We start from the raw sequence: 18,714 nt of genomic DNA, 5'->3' as shown, positions 1-18,714 counted from the left end.
TGTCTGCAGAGGAGATCTTAAATTGAAGGTCAGTGTCAAATATGACCCTAGGTGTTAAATCAGTGAACGAGCAAGAACTCCCATATTTTGAGGGGAAAAGTAAGACTGAGAATGGAATCTGGAGAATACGTGTTTTTAGGATTGAAGGAGGGGAAAAAAAAAAAAAAAAAAAGAGCATAGAGGAAGGCAGAGACCAGAGAAGTAGAGGGAGGAAAATAGAAGAAAATGCAGGGATGCCACTGGAGGGGAGAATTTCAAGGAAAGGAGGCATTTTATTCTGCTATCTCAGGTGCTACCAAGTGGTGGAAGAGACTGAAGACTGCGTTTAGTGGCGGGAAGCTGTCAGTTTCCATTTGAGAGACAGATTTTGCCAGAAGAGAAAGAGGAAGCCAGTTACAAATAACAAAGAGCAAGAAAGTGTAGACTAACCTTAAATAAATTAGGGGAATGGTTGAACGTGGTTGGTAGAATGCCAGCCAGGGTGAGGTCAGATGGTTTAACGTTTTTGTCATTATTATATAAAGGAAATAGTGTGTTTGTAGGTGTACAAGAAGGGGCCGGGAGAGGAGAGATTGAGGAGGAATGATAAGGAGTAAAAACTGACCAGATGAGGACTTAGCAGAGGGTAGAGGGCACCGGGGGTGGGGGGTGGGGGGCCCTTCTCTTTGGAGAGGAAGATACTTTCCTGTGAAACAAGAGGGACGAAAGATCCATAGATGAGCTGAATAGCTTTGATTTTCTTCTAGTGCCAAAAAAGGCTGACTTTGCTGCACCACAGAAATTGACAGAACACTGTAAATCAACTATAATTAAAAAATCAAAAAAAAAAAAGAAAGAAAGAAAGAAAGAAAAGGTCATTTGCAGAGAGAGGGGAGGAGTTGGGAGCCCTAAGTGAAGGCCGAAGGAAGTGAGAATTAGGCAGTGAGGTGGGTCAAATGTTGACGACGAGAAAGTGGAGGAAGTTGCTGTCCTAAGGGGGACCCGAAATGGGCAGAAGAATCTAAAGTGCTCAGAATCCTTGGCGTCCCTTCGCCACAGAGAGGTTGTGTCTTCTTCAATAAATGGAGGCTATCTAATGTGCTAAAGGCCTGCATCAGGAGAAGCCTTGGGCTTAAAGAGAAAAGCTCTAATAAATGAAATAAAAACTAAAATTCTTAAGATAAGTCATTTTCATTACCTCACAACTAATCTTTAATTGAATACTTACTATGTACCAAGCCCTAGTTTGTCTGTAGTACATGGTTTTGTCTTCACAGCCACCCTACTGTATTGGCAAGTTTACCTTAAAGTAAGTTGTTGCCTTGTTTTGGGTACTCTGTTGCTTACAAGATATAGATAGATGATTTTTGGTATATAGTAAAGATGATTAACTTATGTGTAGACACTTCGAAATTTTATAGAGGCAAGACCTCTTTTATACAATGGCCAGTCTGTCAAAATGACTGTGCTTGATAAAAGTTGGATGAGCCTTCCATAAAACACAGTTACTATTTGTTGAATTCCTTTTTCATCAAAATGTTAACTTAGAATTGAAATGCAAAAGAAGAGATTTGATAGTGTTTTGACATTTGACATTTTAAAGTAATTTTATTAGATCATCAAGCTGTGGATTATCAAAGATTGTTCTACTATAAACAGTTTTTTCCTTTATCTTTCTTTGAATTGGAAACAGGTTGCATGCCATCTGCCTGGATGAAGATAAATGTATTATGTGCTAAAGTATACAAAGATTTTTGGCACTATGTTTTCTCTGCTTTTTATTAATGAGTGCTTTTGTTTAGTCTTAACGTTTGTGATGAATAGAACAAGTTTGTGTTTCGAAGAGATAAAGGCAGGAACGAGATTCTTTGTAACACTGGTTATAGAATTCACTCAAAAAAACACGTCTCACTGAATCTCACTCGGGTTGAGTCATTTTTAGTCTTCTTTCTACTCCAGCACACCTGAGGTAGGAAGTAGACTCATCCGCTACAGTGACTCCCCAGGACAGTGTTCCCAGCAACTTCCTGAGGGGATGGTTTTGCCAACTCCCGGATCTCCAGTGTTAGCACATCAAAGGTGTCCAGGAACCCACTGTTGATTCATTGGCTGATGCTCAGTGGATGGTAAGGTAGAGGTGTTTGAGAAGGCCCCCCAGGGGTTTTTATATTATCTGTTCCTCCTCCTTCAGCATTTCCCACCCCACGAGGCACTTCAGAGTAAAAACCACTCAGTGTAAATGAAGTCTAAGAATTCGACTTTTTGAAAGGACTCCTCCTTGCCGCTCAAAGAGATGGTCTCCTCAGGGGTTCTGGCAAACCTGGGTAAATGCGTCCGGAGGCCATGTCTTTATTCTTAGTTAAAAGTTGCATGAATTAAAAGTCCAAATGTAGAAACATTCCACTGCAATGTGAAGAAAAGGTATGTCTCAAGGCCAAGGTAACCACTGTTGCCTTTTCGGGAGGCAGTCAGAATGATGGCTAGCTGCCCACACGCAGGGAGCCAATTCTCTGGAGCGAGTGCCCTGTTCCAGGATCTGCCTGGCATTGGAGGCTGGAAGCCCAATTTTATGAGTGTACCTAGAGGGATTGAGAGTCCAGGGATCACCGACTCATGCCAACTTCACAAGAAACCAAGGTTTGAACCAAAATGTTAATTTACTCTTTTCCAATAAAAGCTGTACTTCTCAAGTGTACTCGGATCGGCCAGCCAAGGCATTGCCTTCCTTGTGTGTTCACCTATGGGAAAGCCAGATCATAGGGGAAAGTTGTGCAGGGCGTGTGGAGCCCGTGAAGGGAATTGGCGCATGATCTTAACGTTTGACAGCCTCAAGCACTGTGCCCGACGCCTCATCTTGACTGTAGGGAGGGAAGTTCTGTTTGTCATCCAAACTCCCTCACCTGTGATAGGGTGGGAGCCCCACTGCCAGATTGTGTCTTTCCAGAGTTTGCTTTTATATAGATACTTTATATATATATATATATATATACACACATATATACCTATATATGTGTGTATATATATATATGTGTGTGTATATATATATATACATATATAGCTTTTATATATGTATATGTACATGAAAGTAAATTCAATTGATTATACTCTGTTAGTTGCCATCACGGCCCTGTCTCTTAGATCTGGGGTGGCCATAGTCTTTGGGGCCTTTTTATTGGTAGTTCAGCCTTATCACCTACACTTTGATTTTCTCTACTTCAATCTTAGAATTTTTCCTTCAGTTTAGCACAAGGGCTATCATGTTTTCTGCCCATGTCCTATTTATGGATACTTATGTATCTGTTCATTGAAATAACTTCCCTGATTAAAACAAACCCCCTAGAGATGATTTTTTGGCATCATTTGATAGTGGTATATGAAGAAAGTTAACTGATGTATAAGTGGAGTATTTTAGAGTGCCTTAGTATTTTATTTACTTCTTTGGTTAACAAGTACGATCTATAAATTGTGTGCTTGAGGTTTTAGAATTTCCATAGATGATTTTCTTTGGAATATCTAAATGCATATGTTTAAGGAGGAAAATATCCTATTCTTACCAACTCAGTTTTTCTTTAAGCAACTTCTATTCTAGTTCTGAAAGGGAAATGTACTGTGTGTCTGAAAAACAAAGAAAAGAGAAGTGAAATATCAAAGAAAAAAGGTCTAACAGTATGTTACAATACATAAACAATATTTATACATTTAGCAACTTGTAAAATATAACTTCCTCTCAAGAGGAATGATTAGAGAATCATTAGAAAGATTAAAAAAGGACTGTAGACTGTCAGGTTTATTATCAATTTGGCATGTCAGAACTGGTCACTAAAAACTGATCTCATAGAGCAGCTCATTACCTGCTCATTTCTCTGTTAAAGAGAGATATGAAGCTAATTTTGCTTTTTGGTTTTGCATATAACAAATTCCTGTCAAGAGGGCAGTGATTAAATGTCCACATAGCCTATAACTTTTTTGCCTTTTTTAAATTATTAAAGTATAGCTGGTTTATAATGTTATACCAATTTGTAACTTTAAAAAAATTGTATAAATACGTTCATTCCTAGGAATATATTTTTCAAAACTCCTGTTTATTTCTTAACAAAATTGAAATATTCTAAGTGCGTTTTTTCCCCCCCTTAGGATAGGATTTCTTTTTCCAATGAATTTCTGCTACTGGTGACATTGCTTCTGTTCTGTATTGGATAACATTGCTGTGTTTGCTATTTCCTATCTTGGTTCCAGTGAGTATTCTGCAGACAGTGATCTTCTATTCAAATAATTCCTATATGTAAGATGATAACAGGGTGGCTTTACCTGAGTGAAATCCTACCAGCAGCTAAGAAACTCAAGTAACTGACATCACTATAATAAGCTAAAATATGCTTATTAGGTGAATGCTTAGTTCTAATCTTTGTGTGTACAAATTCCAAATGCATAATGTAGAAAAATCTATAAAATTCGGACATTAGAAAAACTGGTGACATCAAAATATATGGATGGTCGTATTTAGAGAATTGGACAAAATCTTTGAAGGGCCGTTACACGTGGACGGGTTGGTCGATGGGTCCACATTTAGACTTGGAAGAAACAGTGGGGTTGGATGTGTGCTGTGGTACAGACTACTTCTCGCCTATTGTTTTGATGGTGCCTTAAATCCAGATCGGGGCGGGGCTTCCCTAGGATGTGATTTAGCGTATGAAGTTGTTTCTTTCAGGAAGCTTTTCTTTTCATAGTTCCTTGGAAATTTCTCAAAATGTTGGAAGAGTGAAACATATTGTGTTAAAACATTTTGTGACCTAGTTTTGGCTGAAGTGTACTTGCGTACTGGCAAGATACACAGGGCATTTAGGCTTTTTACTCTAACAGCTAAATGAAGTCAAATGTATACTGATTGTAAATTGCTTTGAAGGCTGTAGATCACAAGTTAATAGATTCTGGACCTTATTTTTCCTTTCATGAGCCAGACATTCCTTGGATTTAAGGGTAGGTTTAAATTAAAGAGTAGCAAATTGCTTCCCTCTTTGGAAATAAGCAAAATCACCCTCTGATAATAAAATATTTCTTTGACATGTCAAGACAGTTACTGAGGAAAGAAAGCATGAGGGAAAAAAATGGAGATAACGTCTTTAGTGGCTTGCTGTTTAGGAAATGGAATATTTTTTAATGTAAATGCCATTGTCTTAACACCGTGTGAACTGAAAATAATGAGACAAAAAAATGAAAAACACTGTACTAAAACTTATATGACCAAATAAATCTTGTCCCATGGGAGGCAATCCAGTTTTTCTAGCTCTGCTCTAATTGAGCAAAACATTCTCAGACTCTTTTGGAATTGTCTTCAGAACTGTTTTATGAGCCAAACCCCAAAATCAACATCTTAACTTTATTATCACACCTCTTTTTGGACCTGAAAGAATATTACTCAGCCTGATCCTCCACTTAATTTATCAGACTTGGCTTAGGCTATTTCCAAAAATATTGTGTACTCTCATAGGCCAATTGAATATTCTTATTCATTTATTTATTCATTCACCCATCATGGCAGAGTGCCTCCAGTGAGTCAGGTAGGTTGTGGTAACACACAGAGGTCTTGGCTCTGGAAGTGGAAGTGTAGAAGTGAGACAGGTAGGATCACGGGGGATGTTCACTCCTGAGAAGTCTTTGCCGACTGGTAGGAGGTCACCAAATGGGCAGAGAAAAGGAGAGCTTTCTAGGCAGAAGTAACCTACCGCTTGTGTCAAAGCCCAACACCAAAGCCGTTCACATTTCAGGAAATGCAAAAATTCAGGGTGGATAGAATCTAGTTAAAAGATCAGAATGGAGACACCAAAATCATATGCTATCACTTATATGTGGAATCTAAAAAAGGACACAATGGACTTCTTTGCGGAACAGATATTGACTCAGACTTTGAAAAATTTACGGTTTCCAAAGGAGACAGGTTGAGGGGTGCAGGGATGGGCTGGGAGTTTGGGATGGAAATGCTATAAAATCGGGTCATGATGATCATTGTACAACTATAAATGTAATAAAATTCATTGAGTAATTTAAAAAAAAAGATGAGAATGGAGTGGTCATTAGGGGCAAGATCACGAGGGTCCTAGTAGCCATGGAATAGAGGATACATGGTTAAAAATAAGGGGACTGATTATCTGAACTCAAATCCTGGCTCCTTCATTTACAGGCATGACGATGCTGGTCAGTCTACTAATCTTCCATGCCTCACTTTTATTCATCTATAAAAGAAATGATGATACCTACATTATAATCCCAGGAGGTTTAAATCCATAAATACAGAGAAAGTTCAAAGCACCATGCTTGGCACAGGGTTGTGCAGCCAGCACCACGGTTTAATTTTAGAACATTTTCATGCCCCCTAAAAGAAATTCCATACTCACTAAGAGTCACTTCCCATTTTCCCCAGCCCCTACTGCTCCTCACTCTAGGCAACCACTAGTCTAATCTCTGTTTCTACAGATTTTCCTATTTTGGCCATTTCATATGAATGGAAGAATGCAATATGTACTCTTTTCTTGATGCTTCTTTCAGTTAGCATGATGTTTTCAAGAATCATCCATGTTGTGGCATGTATCAGTACTTCATATTTTTTGTGGCTGAATAATATTCCCTTGAGTACATATGCCACAGTTTATTTATCCGTTCATCAGCCGATGAATATTAGGGTTGTTTCTACTTGTTGGCTCTTACGAATAATGTAGCTCTGAACATTCCTGTGCAAGTTTTTGTGTGGACATATGTTTTAGTTTTTCTGAGTAGGTGGTAAGGAATGAAATTGCTGGATTACATCACTGTGTGCTTAACCTTTTGAGGAATTGCCAAACTACTTTCCAGAGTAGGTGTACCATATTACAGTCCCACCAGTGATAAATGAGGGTCCCATTTTCTCTGCATCTTTGTCAACATTTGTTATTGTGTCCATCTCTAATTTTAACTGCCTTCGTGGTGTGAAGCGATATCTCACAGTTTTGATTTGAATTTCTCTATGGACTAGTGATGTCAACATATCATGTGCTTTTTGGTCTGTGTTATATCACCTATGGAGAACTGTCTATTTAGATACTTTGCCTATTTTATTTGTATTATTTTCAGTTTTATTGAGGTGGAGTTGACAACCTTTGCCCATTTTTAAAGTGGGTTGTTTGTCTTTTATTATTCAGTTGTAAGAATTTTTTTATGCATTTTGGTTACAAGTCTCTTATCAGATATATGATTTGCAAATAGTTTGTCCCATTCTTTGGGTTGCCTTTTCATTTTTTTGATAGTGTCCTTTATAGCACAAATGGCTTTATTTTTGATAAATCAATTTATTCTTCCATTGCTTATGCTTTTAGTGTCATATCTTAGCATTGTCTAACCCAAGTTCATGAAGATTTACTCCTATATTATTTTTTAGGAGTTTTATAGTTTTAGCTCTTATATTTAGGTCTGTGATCCATTTGGGGTTTAGTTTTTGTGTATGTTGTGAGGTAGGAGTCCAGCTTCATTATTTTGCACATGGATATTCAGTTATCCTCACATCATTAGTTGAAAAGTCTATTCTTTCCCCCACTGAATGGTCTTGGCACGCTTGTTGAAAATCAGTTGAGCATAAAGCTGAGAGTTAATTTCTGGATTCTCAATTCTATTCCATTCATCTGTATGTTTATCTTTATGTCAGTACCACACTGTCTTGAATACCAAAGCTTATGGTAAGTTTTAAGATGGAGAAATGTGAGTCCTCCAATTTTTTCAAGATTATTTTGGCTATTCTGAGTCCCTTGCATTTTCTTATGAATTTTAGGATCAGTATATCATTTTCGGCTAAAGAGTCTGGGATTTTGATACGGATTGTATTGAAGCTGTAGCTCAGTTTGGGGAGTATTGACTTCTTAAAAATATCAAGTCCTTCTGATCTATGAATATGGTTGTCTTTCTCCTTATGCAGATCTTCCTTAATTTATTTTAATGTGGTTTTATAGTTTTTGGTAGATCTTTTGTTAAATTTATACCTAAGTATTTTGTTTCTGATGCTATTATAAATAGAATTGTTTTCTTTTCTTTTTTTTTTTTTTTTTTTTTTTTTTTTTTTTTTGTCTGTTTGCTATTTCTTGGGCCGCTCCCGCGGCATATGGAGGTTCCCAGGCTAGGGGTCAAATCGGAGCTGTAGCCACAGGCCTACGCCAGAGCCACAGCAACGCGGGATCCGAGCCGCGTCTGCAACCTACACCACAGCTCACGGCAACGCCGGATCGTTAACCCACTGAGCAAGGGCAGGGACCGAACCCGCAACCTCATGGTTCCTAGTCGGATTCATTAACCACTGTGCCACGACGGGAACTTCAGAATTGTTTTCTTAATTCACTTGGTTTTTTATGGCATCTCTTTCTTTTTCCTTCCTTCCTTCCTTCCTTTCTTTCCTTTTTGGTGGCATATGGAAGTTCCTGCATATGAGGGTTGAGCCTGCATCTCCACAGGGACCTGAGCCTCTGCAGTCAGGTTCTTAACCCACCACACCACAGCGGGAACTCCACAACATCACTATCTTCAGCTGTTTTCTTGCCCACCTCTCTGATTTATTCAGGGATGCTATCCTTCTTGTTGCACACGATAACCCACAAGATTGTCTCACTTGTATGCTAATAACTACCCGAACTATTATTTGAGCGATGTCTGAAACCCCAAGTGTGTGTTTGCAGTTGTTCACTGGGCATTACCACCTTAATGTCACAGACATCTTGAAGTCATCTCTTTTGGAGTGAGCTCACGGATTACTCTTCAAATCTTCTTTTCCTCTTTTCTTTTTTTCTTCTACTGTTTGGAAATAGCAGGACCCAGACCAACCATGTTACCTAAACCAGAATTCTAATCATCATTTTAACCTCTTTCCTTCCTTCAGTTTTTAACCCCCTGGTTGGTCACGATATCCTGCAGATTCCACCTGCTCGCTATCCCACTCTGGGATCTTCTGTAAGACTGTTTGTCTTTTGTCTTTTTTTTTTGTTGTTGTTGTTGTTGTTGTTGCTATTTCTTGGGCCGCTCCCGCGGCATATGGAGGTTCCCAGGCTAGGGGTCGAATCAGAGCTGTAGCCACAGGCCTACACCAGAGCCACAGCAACGCGGGATCCGAGCCACGTCTGCAACCTACACCACAGCTCACGGCAACGCCGGATCGTTAACCCACTGAGCAAGGGCAGGGACCGAACCCGCAACCTCATGGTTCCTAGTCGGATTCGTTAACCACTGCACCACGACGGGAACTCCTGTAAGACTGTTTGGATCAAGAACTTTTAAAAAGTGTATATATGTTAATTCAGAAAATGTTTTTGCCTTTTAATTTTTGCAATGCCACTTAAAGGAATTTATCATAAGGTAATGAGCCAGTGTTACAAGAATAAAGAAATGGTTAAAGAAATTGCATATATAGCATAATTTAGTGCGATTTAAACATAGTTTTACGTAGGTATGTATACACACATATGGAGACCTGCGAAAGCATTTGATACATTGTTAATTTTTTTAAATTGCATTATGTAAAGTTTGATTTTCATTTCATTTAACAGCAATGGAAAATCAGCTCTAAAAGAGCAGGAATCTTGTCTCCTTGACCTCTATATCCCCTGAAGAGAATAGGTGCTCAGTAAATATTTGCTGCTTGTATTGGTCTCTCTTTGCTGCTCCTATTTCTCTAATCTATCTATATTTCTTATCTGGGCTTTTGCAGACACTTCCTACAAGTGTTTTCCTCACTCCAGTTTCATTCCCCTACAGTCCAACTTCTATTCTGCAGTCAGAGGGGTATTTCCAAGTGGGAGATCTGGTCATGGCATTGCCCACTGTAAAGTCTTTGGTTCTTCCCCAGTGCCCATAAGATAATTTCCAGACTCCTTAGCCTGGATTACCAAACCCCTTGTAATTTTCCTTCTGTGTACTTTTCCAGCTCTTCTCTTGCCATTTTTCCAAGATAATCACCAAGTCATGCCAAACTATCCGCAATTCCTCAAATATGAATTTTCTGGCATACCTACATACCTTTGGACATGCCGTTCCTTCTGCCTGGACCATGCGGAGCTTCCTTTGTTTATCTGGCAAATTCCAGATCATCTTTGGAGACTCAGCTTCCCAGCCATTTCCCCTCTAGGCACATTGGAGTTCCTCTTCTTCAGGGCTTCCATAACCTTGAACTCTTTTGCAGCCCTTAATACTTACAGGAGAGATATCCCTTGATAGATGTCAGAGAGATGTCCCTCTAGGGCTAGTTAACAAAGGCAAGGACTCCATAGTCTTCTGCCTTTCACTCATCATCTTACTGCTGAGCAGACTTCTTCTCTTGTATCTCCATCTCCGGGCTTCCCAGTGTTGGTCTGAGGCCTGGTACCAATTTTCCATCGTCTGTGATGAAATTAGAAAAATAAGGGCCCTGTGGTGAATTTTTCAGCAAGCTAAATCTTTTTACATTTTGAGTGTTAAAAATGTGCTTTCTCTATGAGATGATGTTGATAGTGGATGGTAGGCTGTATTTATGTCTTTGGTTGGCAACTTGCTGTCAGGCGCCTGAATTTGTTGGAAATTTTACAGGTCCCTGAAAACCAAAGGTCTGGGAACACTGCTGTATCTCACGGGGTGGCACCGAGTCCCCAAAGTCAAAAGCCTATGAGTCATCCTTGGCTTCTCCTCCTTCCTCATCCCTCCACCCCCGCCACATTCAGACACTTAGCAAGTCCTGCCAATTCAACCTCCTAAATATTTCTGGAATCTGTACTCTCCTCTCCGTCCTTGCTGCCAATTCCTTAGGACAGGCCCTCTTTATTTTCCCTGTACAACTGCAGCAACAGTCTCCTTATACTGGTCTCCTTGCCACTCATCCCCACTATTCCCCTCTTATCTGTGGTCATCAGTATGAGCTATTTAAAAATCAAAAGGAGATACCCGCTTTCCACAGGACACAAGTTCCTGGTGGTGTAAAAGAATTCTTCCCATGGGACTTCTTGCTATCCCCTCGTTCACATGTTCTCTTGGTTTTCAGTGCCCTTTCTTTGTCACTTGCTTGGATAACTCCTGATGGTCCAAGACACGACTACACACTTTTTCCTACAAGTCTGGGTTAGGCGCCCCTCTTTATTACTCTTAAAATAACTCTGTATTTATTTCTACATCAGCATTTTCGGAATAACTGATACTCATCTTTTTATGCCTGCCATCTCAGTAGGCTCTGAACAACATAAGCAAATCTATTTTACCCTCTGATCTTTCTGTTCCCAGCATCCAGTACAGTGCTAGAAAATGACAAATATCAAATAAATATTTGTTCAGTGTAGAAGTCAGATGTATGTCATAGAAGGTCCACTGACCCTGGGCAGGGTGGAGGGAGGGCAGGGCGGGGGGGGGGGGGAAGTACAGGGAGTCTCCACAAGGCAGGGACATAGGATAAAGGCCCTCTGTCAAGGTTTTGGTGACAGGGATGAGCATCGGAAAATGGGAGGGAGCAGTGGATGGAGACATATTTGAATGGTAGAATTGGTGGTTCAGTGGCTGTTTGGGCAAATGGAAGAATCTGGGATTACTTCAAGGTTTCTGGGCTTAGAAAATTGGTTGGATGGTGTGGTTCCCCAGGTGTTTCAAAATATTGGTTGAAATTGTCCAAGAGGTAAGGGATTTGGAGTTTGGGGGGAGAATTGTTTTGGATTGGGGTTTGCTAGCCTTTGGGTTCTATCCAGAGCCATAGCCATGAAGGAGATAATTGTCATTTGTTGTTGATTATATTGCGGTGGTGGTGGTGGTGCATTGGATGAAAAGAGAACAGGACTTCGAGACTCTAGATAATGAAGGAGGGTCCACATCAAGGAGGGAGAAGCCTGTGAAGGTTTTTAATTGAAATCCTGGTTCTGTGTCTTACCTGTTCTGTCATGCTGGACAAATTATCTTCTGCAGCTTAGCTTCTTCCTCTGTAAAATGAGGGTAATAATGCCCCCTTTTTAGGGATATTGAGAGAACTCAATGAGTTTGCATATGTAAGTCTCTGATATGTACAGTTCCAGCCTCACTCTAGGGGCTCATAAATGACAGATTAGGGAGGAGATTCAAGAAAGTATTTCTCAGAACATGAAGATTTCAGAACAAAGAATTTTGTAATAATTATGCTGGGGATAACAATTACTATCTTAAATGTGTAAAAATCTAGCTTGAAATAATACTAACTTACATTGTATAGTGTACAAAAACATATTTCCTATTCAGCTCTGTCTTTCCCCCTATGTTATTACTGTCACACATTGAATCTTCATACATTGTGTAGCCATTAATCCATAGATCTATAACATAGATTTGTAATTGTGGTCCTATGCATTTATCCTTTTAATCATATTAGGGAAAAGGAATTTAAACCAAAATACAGTAATACTGGCTTTTCTACTTACCTTTGTAGTCAGTTACCTTTGCCAGTGGTCTTACATCTTCTTGCGGCTTTGAGTTACTCTCTAGTGTCCTTCTGTTTCAAATCTGAAGGGCTCCCTTTAGCATTTCTTCTAGGATGGATCTAATAGCAACAAACTCCTCCAGATTTTGTTTATCTGGGAGTGTCTTGATTTCACCTTCATTTTTGTTTTTGAGGGTGTTTTTTTTTTTTTCTTTCTTTTTTTTAAAGTGATTTTTATTTTTTCCATTATAGTTAGTTTATAGTGTTCTGTCAATTTTCTACTGTACAGCAAAGTGACCTGTCACACAGACGTATATGTTCTTTTTCTCACATTATCCTCCATCATGCTACATCACAAGTGACTAGATATAGTTCCCAGTGCTATACAGCAGGATCTCATTGCTTATCCATTCCAAAGGCAATACTTTGCATCTATTAACCCCAGATTCCCGGTCCATCCCACTCCCTCCCCTTCCCCCTTGGCAACCACAAGTCTGTTTTACAAATCCATGAGTTTCTTTTCTGTGGAAAGGTTCATTTATGCTATATATTGGATTCCAGATATAAGTGATATCATATGGTATTTGTCTTTCTCTTTCTGATTTATTTCACTTAGTGTGAGAGTCTCTAGTTCCATCCATGTTGCTGCAAATGGCATTATTTTATTCTTTTTTATGGCTGAGTAGTAGATAGTCTTTCTGGACCTAGAATTCCTAGTTAATAGTTTTTTTCTTTCAAATTTGCCCTTCCCCTGCCTCCTCCCTTCTGTGGTTTCTGATAAGAAGTTGCCTGTTAATCTTAATGAGTTTCCCTTGTAGGTGATGAGTTGCTTGTATCTCCTGCTGCTTTCTTCACTGTTTGATATTTTGACTTGTGATATGTTTCAGTCTCCTTGTTTCATGTTCATATGCCTAAAAAGCACTCAAATAAAGGATCATAATAATGATGCTGAATTGAGTGATTATAATTTAATGTTAATAGTAATGACCATGAATCATTCTTCAGTAGAACATGATGAGTATATTGTGCTTTAAAAGTCAGAAAGTGTTCAATGCTTGCTTCAAAGAATTCCATTAAAATTTTTTCCGAAGATTATTTTTTAATTACTCAGTGAATTTTTTTTACATTTGTAGGTGTACAACAATCATCACCACCAAATTTTATAGCATTTCCACCCCAAACCCTCAGTGCATCCCCCTACCCCCCCCCAACCTCTCTCATTTGGAAACCGTAAGTTTTTCAAAGTCTGTGAGTCAGTATATGTTCTGCAAAGAAGGTCATTGTGTCCTTTTTTTAAAGATTCCACATGTAAGTGATAGCATTTGATGTTAGCATCTCATTGTCTCACTTACTTCACTTAGCATAATTTCTAGGTCCATCCATGTTGCTGCAAATCTCGTTACTTCTTTCCTTTTAATAGCTGAGTAATATCCCATTGTGTATATGTACCACATCTTCTTGATCCACTCCTCTGTCAATGGACATTTAGGTTGTTTCCATGTCTTGGCTGTTGCAAATAGTGCTGCAATGAACATTGAAGCACATGTGTCTTTTTGAGTCATGGTTTTTTCCCTGGATAGATGCCCAGGAGTGGGGTTGCTGGATCAAATGGTAATTCTATTTTTAGTTTTCTGAGGAATCTCCATACTGTTTTCCACAGTGGTTGCACCAGTTTACATTCCCACCAACAGAGCAATAGGGTTCCTTTTTCTCCACCCCCTCTCCAGCACTTATTGTTTGTAGACTTTTTGATGATGGCCATTCTGGCCAGTGTAAGTGGTTTTGATTTGCATTTCTCTAATAATGAGTGATGTTGAACATCTTTTCATGTGTTTTTTGGCCATCCGTATGTCTTCTTTGGAGAATTGTCTGCTTAGATCTTCTGCCCATTTTTTGATGGGGTTGTTTGTTTTTTGGTATTGAGCTGCAGAAGGTGCTTATAAATTTTGGGGATTAATCCCTTGTCAGTCGATTCATTTGCAGATGTTTTCCCTCATTCTGTGGGTTGTCTTTTCATTTTATTTAGGGTTTCCTTTGCTGTGCAGAATCTTTTAACTTTTAAACTTTTAAGAAAATTTAAAAAAAGTTTTTGGCCATGCCCTCAGCATGGGGAAGTTCCCAGGCTAGGGATCAAACCCTAGCCACAGGAGTGACAATGCCAGATCCTTAACTGCTAGACCAACAGAGAACTCCCTGAAATTTTTAGTTTTTAAAAATTGGGGACTTAAGATGAGTAAGAATCAAGTATCTAATATATTTCCTTATGTGAAACACCCAGTTGCCTAATAGATTCTGAGGATGTGTTGTTCCTTTGGTTCTTTGCAGAAGAAAAATTCTGCTTTGGAAGAGATACAGTTATAGTTACATTTACAAATTCTTACCTACTTTAGTTTTTAATTGCTCTTAACTCTATAAAATATTTATCTGATCGCCTGAAATATTTCTGTTTCCTAAATTTCAAAGATAAAACTCGAGAATAAAATTAGAATGTAGACATATGGAATCATAACCTAATATTTACACGTTTTTACATCTGAGCAAAACCTAATTTCAGATCCTTAAGTTTAGCAGTTGATAGAGATACCAGTTCTTTTAACTTTTCCAACTGTGTTCTGTTTTCTGATCTTTTAATATAGTTTCCTGATGGTGTTCTTAAAATATATTATAGAATTTTTCTCAGTTCTTAAAAAAATCATTCCTGGAAATCTTGCTGGAATAGATCTAATTATAAAATGTAAGATGTTAGATGTTAATTTTTATAATGCCTTTCTTTTTTTTTTTTTGGTCTTTTGGTCTTTTTGTCCTTTTAGGGCCCCACCCATGGCATATGGAGGTTCCCAGGGTAGGGGTCTAATCAGAGCTGTTGCTGCCAACCATAGCCACAGCCATGCCAAATCCAAGCCATGTCTGCAACCTACACCACAGTTCACAGCAACGCCGGATCCTTAACCCACTGAGCAAGGCCAGGGATTGAACCCGAAACCTCATGGTTCCTAGTCAGATTAGTTTCCGCTGTGCCACAACAGGAACTCCCTATAAGGCCTTTTTTTTTTTTAATTTTCTTTTTTTTTATTACTCAAATAAATTTATCTCATCTGTAGCTGTATAATGACCATAACAATCTAATTTCACAGAATTTCCATCCCACAGCCCAAGCACTTTTAAGAACCATGCTTTAGTCGTTTTGGTTGCTTATACATTGTTGTATTAAAAAGGACGCTGAATTCTCAGTCATGGATCCAAGTGTCTTATTCCTTCAGTTAATTATGATATTCTTCACTCCTCTCTTGGTCTGTCTTTTCTCATCTGTAAAACAACTGTACAGAACCAGATCATCTCTGAAGCTCCCCATATTTAGAAAATTCCATATTTCTGCCATGTAGAATTTTGGGGGGGCTTATATGTTGAACATTAGAACATTAGAATTTGAAGATTCTATAATCTGTTTGTTTTTTTTTTTCTCTTTTATTTCCTGGTATCTCTGTTACTTTTGATCTATAGCTAGGTATCAGAAAAATAATTTTATTTTTCCCACATTCTTTTCTCTAGAGTTAGTCTCTATTGGGGAGGATTGAAAATCATGTATCTTCATCGAAGCAGTAATGCATGCATATTGGAGTTCCCCTCGCCCCCCCGGAACAAAATTAAGAATTTGAGTTAACATACTTAATTTTAAAAACTGCCTTTTCAGAATTGATCATCGGGATTTTCCCATTACCTCAGTGAAATAGATTAAAGGAAAATATATGATGGAAGGAAAAAAAATTGAATGGGAAAAATCGCTTTTATAATTCTTGTTTTTAAAATGACTTTTTTTGCTATTAAAAATTGACAGGTTCTCATTGTAGAAAGTTCAGATGGGCCAATAGCAGAAAACTCAGTTCCATAATTTCATCATCTAGAGATAGCCACTGCTAGCATCTTGATTTATCTTTCTACCAGTTTGTTTACATATGTGGAGACGTATTGTACATGTTCTTTTGAAACCTGAATTTTCTTTTCATGGTATATCATGAATACCTTTCCATGTTCAATAATTATGAATCTGGAATCTCTATCATTTTAAAGACTACATGATTATATGTGTGTGTGTGTATGTGTGTGTTAGGGTTAGGGTGTGTTACACACACACACACACACACACACAGCCAGATTGCTCTTCAGAAAGGTTTTTTATTTGTTTGTTTGTTTTTTTTACCAATTTGTACTCTTGCAGTGATATGGGCTCATTTTCACAAACCCTCACAAATGCCGTGCCATTTTATCATTTAAACATTTTTGTTACCCAGTTTGAGGGCTTGAAATAGTGTATCATTGATGTTTTCATTTGTGTTTCTCTAAATTTTTTACTATGGGTTAACATTTTCTCCTGTGTTTGTGGTCATTTATGTTTCCTTAAAAGGACTAACTTCACTATTTGTTTTATTAGATAATAAGCTCATCATTTAAGTACCCAAGTGAATTTGTCCTGGGATAAGTTTACTCACCTAGCAAGGGTGTGATTATGAAAGATTTTTTGGCTAACAGTGTAGGTAAAATTTGGTTGGTTTTTTTCTAAGACCCGGCAGACAGTCTTCATCACAGACGGATCCCTAGTTTTGGCGGATTCGTCGTTTTTCCTCAAGAGAGGCCCAAAGCTGGAGAACAGGGCTTTTACAGGTCAGAAATGGAGACAGAACTGAATGTTGAAAGTTGGCCAGAATGTTTCTGCACTCTCTCTGACTCAGGCCAGAGCTGTTCACTCTGCTTTCAGAAATATCATTTAACTCGTATACTTTTGAGATCAGAATATATTTTTCAAGGTCTGTTAGGTGAATTAAAGCATCATGCCGTTTTTTAACGAGTCAAGGGAAGGACAGAAGAGAAGAACATCTAAGGAGATCAAGTCTTCAGCTGTATTTTATTTTACATGTGAATTTTCTGAACATTTCTTTTTTTCTGCCCAGCATGTAAGGTATATGTTGGGATATCTGAACTAACCAAAGACATTGGGGAATCGGCGTTACCAAGGTTCCTGTGAGCAATGTGTCTCATTTGCCACAGAGAGGTCTCTGTCCCAGATGTTGTGCTACATGCAGAAGCAGGATGGCACAGTGGTGAGGAAATCAGACTCTGGAACAGACAGCCTGATTTCAGACCCCTTCTTCACCACTAACAGGGCCTATGCCTTAGGCAAAGTACTAAGCCTCTCTATTTCTTTTCCTCTTTTTGTTTGAATCAGATATACTTATTGAGATATGCTTTACATACCAGCAAATTCTGCCATATAAGTATACAGTTCAGTGGTTTTTTAGTATATTTACTGAGTTGTGCAACCATCCCTATGATCTAATTTTAGAACATTTTATTACCCCCAAAAGAAACCCAGTTCCCACTAGCTGTCATTCTTCATTCCTTCGCTCTTGCCATCCTCCCCGACTGCCCCCATCTCTGGGTAACCACTATGAATCTGTCCTATTCTGGATGTATCATGTAAGAAGAATTGTGTAATATGTGGCCTTTTGGGACTAGTTCCTTTCACTTAGCATCATCTTCTCAAGGTATACTCGTGTCAAAGCATGTACCTGTACTTCACTCCTTTGATGACTAAATCATATTCCACTATATGGATATACTGCATTATGTTACTCATTTATCAATCAGTAGACGTTTGGGTTGTTTCTCTTTTGGGCTGTTATGAATGATGCTGCCATGAACATTTGTATACATAACATCTGTTTCTTCAGCTATAAAATGAGTGCCGTCTCATAGAGTTGTTACGAGGACTACAAAGGTCAAGATACACAAAAGTAGCTAGTAGCGAGCAAACTAACAAGTATGGGTTAACAAATGGGATGTAGGAGTGTGTGAGTCCTCATTTTACGTTTCTTCCAAGATTTGACTTGCTCAGAGTCCTGTGCTCTCTTAATACGTCTCTGAAGATCCCCTCTTTTAGTTCATTCCCACCTTTTCCCTGAGTTTTAATTTCGAAAAGTTTAATTCATTCAGTAGACATTTATTGAACACCTACAGTGTATTAGACACCACCCTGGGTGCCCTGGAGAGTTAAAAGAAAGAACAAGCAAAAGTAGGGAGAGGTACTTCCATTCCAGTTTGAACCCTATGTTTACTTTGCTCATCTATCATCTCTGACCTGCCAGTAGGGTTTAGACTTGGGGCCGCTGAACCCCACTCTCCGTTCAAATGCCATAGGTTTGGGGCTCTCTTAAGCCATTCACTCTTGTCAGGCCCTTATTCTGACCCATATATCTGTGCTTGTAGAGCGGCTGATGGAAGCTAACTGTTGTACAAGAAAAAGGCTAAAACTAAGGTAATCATGTCTAGGTAGA

The 18,714-nt window shown here is 38.7% G+C and overlaps 2 long non-coding RNA genes across 5 annotated transcripts in view; one reads left to right on the top strand and one right to left on the bottom strand.

The window, feature by feature from the left end:
• The window catches only part of CDK6 (cyclin dependent kinase 6), a 249,728-nt gene that overhangs the window by 40,958 nt on the left and 190,056 nt on the right, over positions 1 to 18,714 (top strand). The gene's annotated exons all lie outside the window — the stretch shown is intronic.
• Positions 731 to 5,198, bottom strand: LOC146400000 (uncharacterized). Its single transcript, XR_014815785.1, has 2 exons — positions 2,982 to 5,198; positions 731 to 2,943 (listed from the first exon to the last, which is right to left on the bottom strand). It is a non-coding gene; the product is annotated as an uncharacterized LOC146400000 (long non-coding RNA).

This window comes from Sus scrofa, chromosome 9, assembly GCF_054392235.1.
Source record: "Sus scrofa isolate SSC_HxYL_T2T_F1_AM1 chromosome 9, Sscrofa_HxYL_maternal_Yorkshire_Landrace_v2.0, whole genome shotgun sequence".
NCBI lineage: Eukaryota > Metazoa > Chordata > Mammalia > Artiodactyla > Suidae > Sus > Sus scrofa.
The sequence above is the reverse complement of the archived record's forward strand: the minus strand, read 5'-3'. Positions and strand labels throughout refer to the sequence as shown.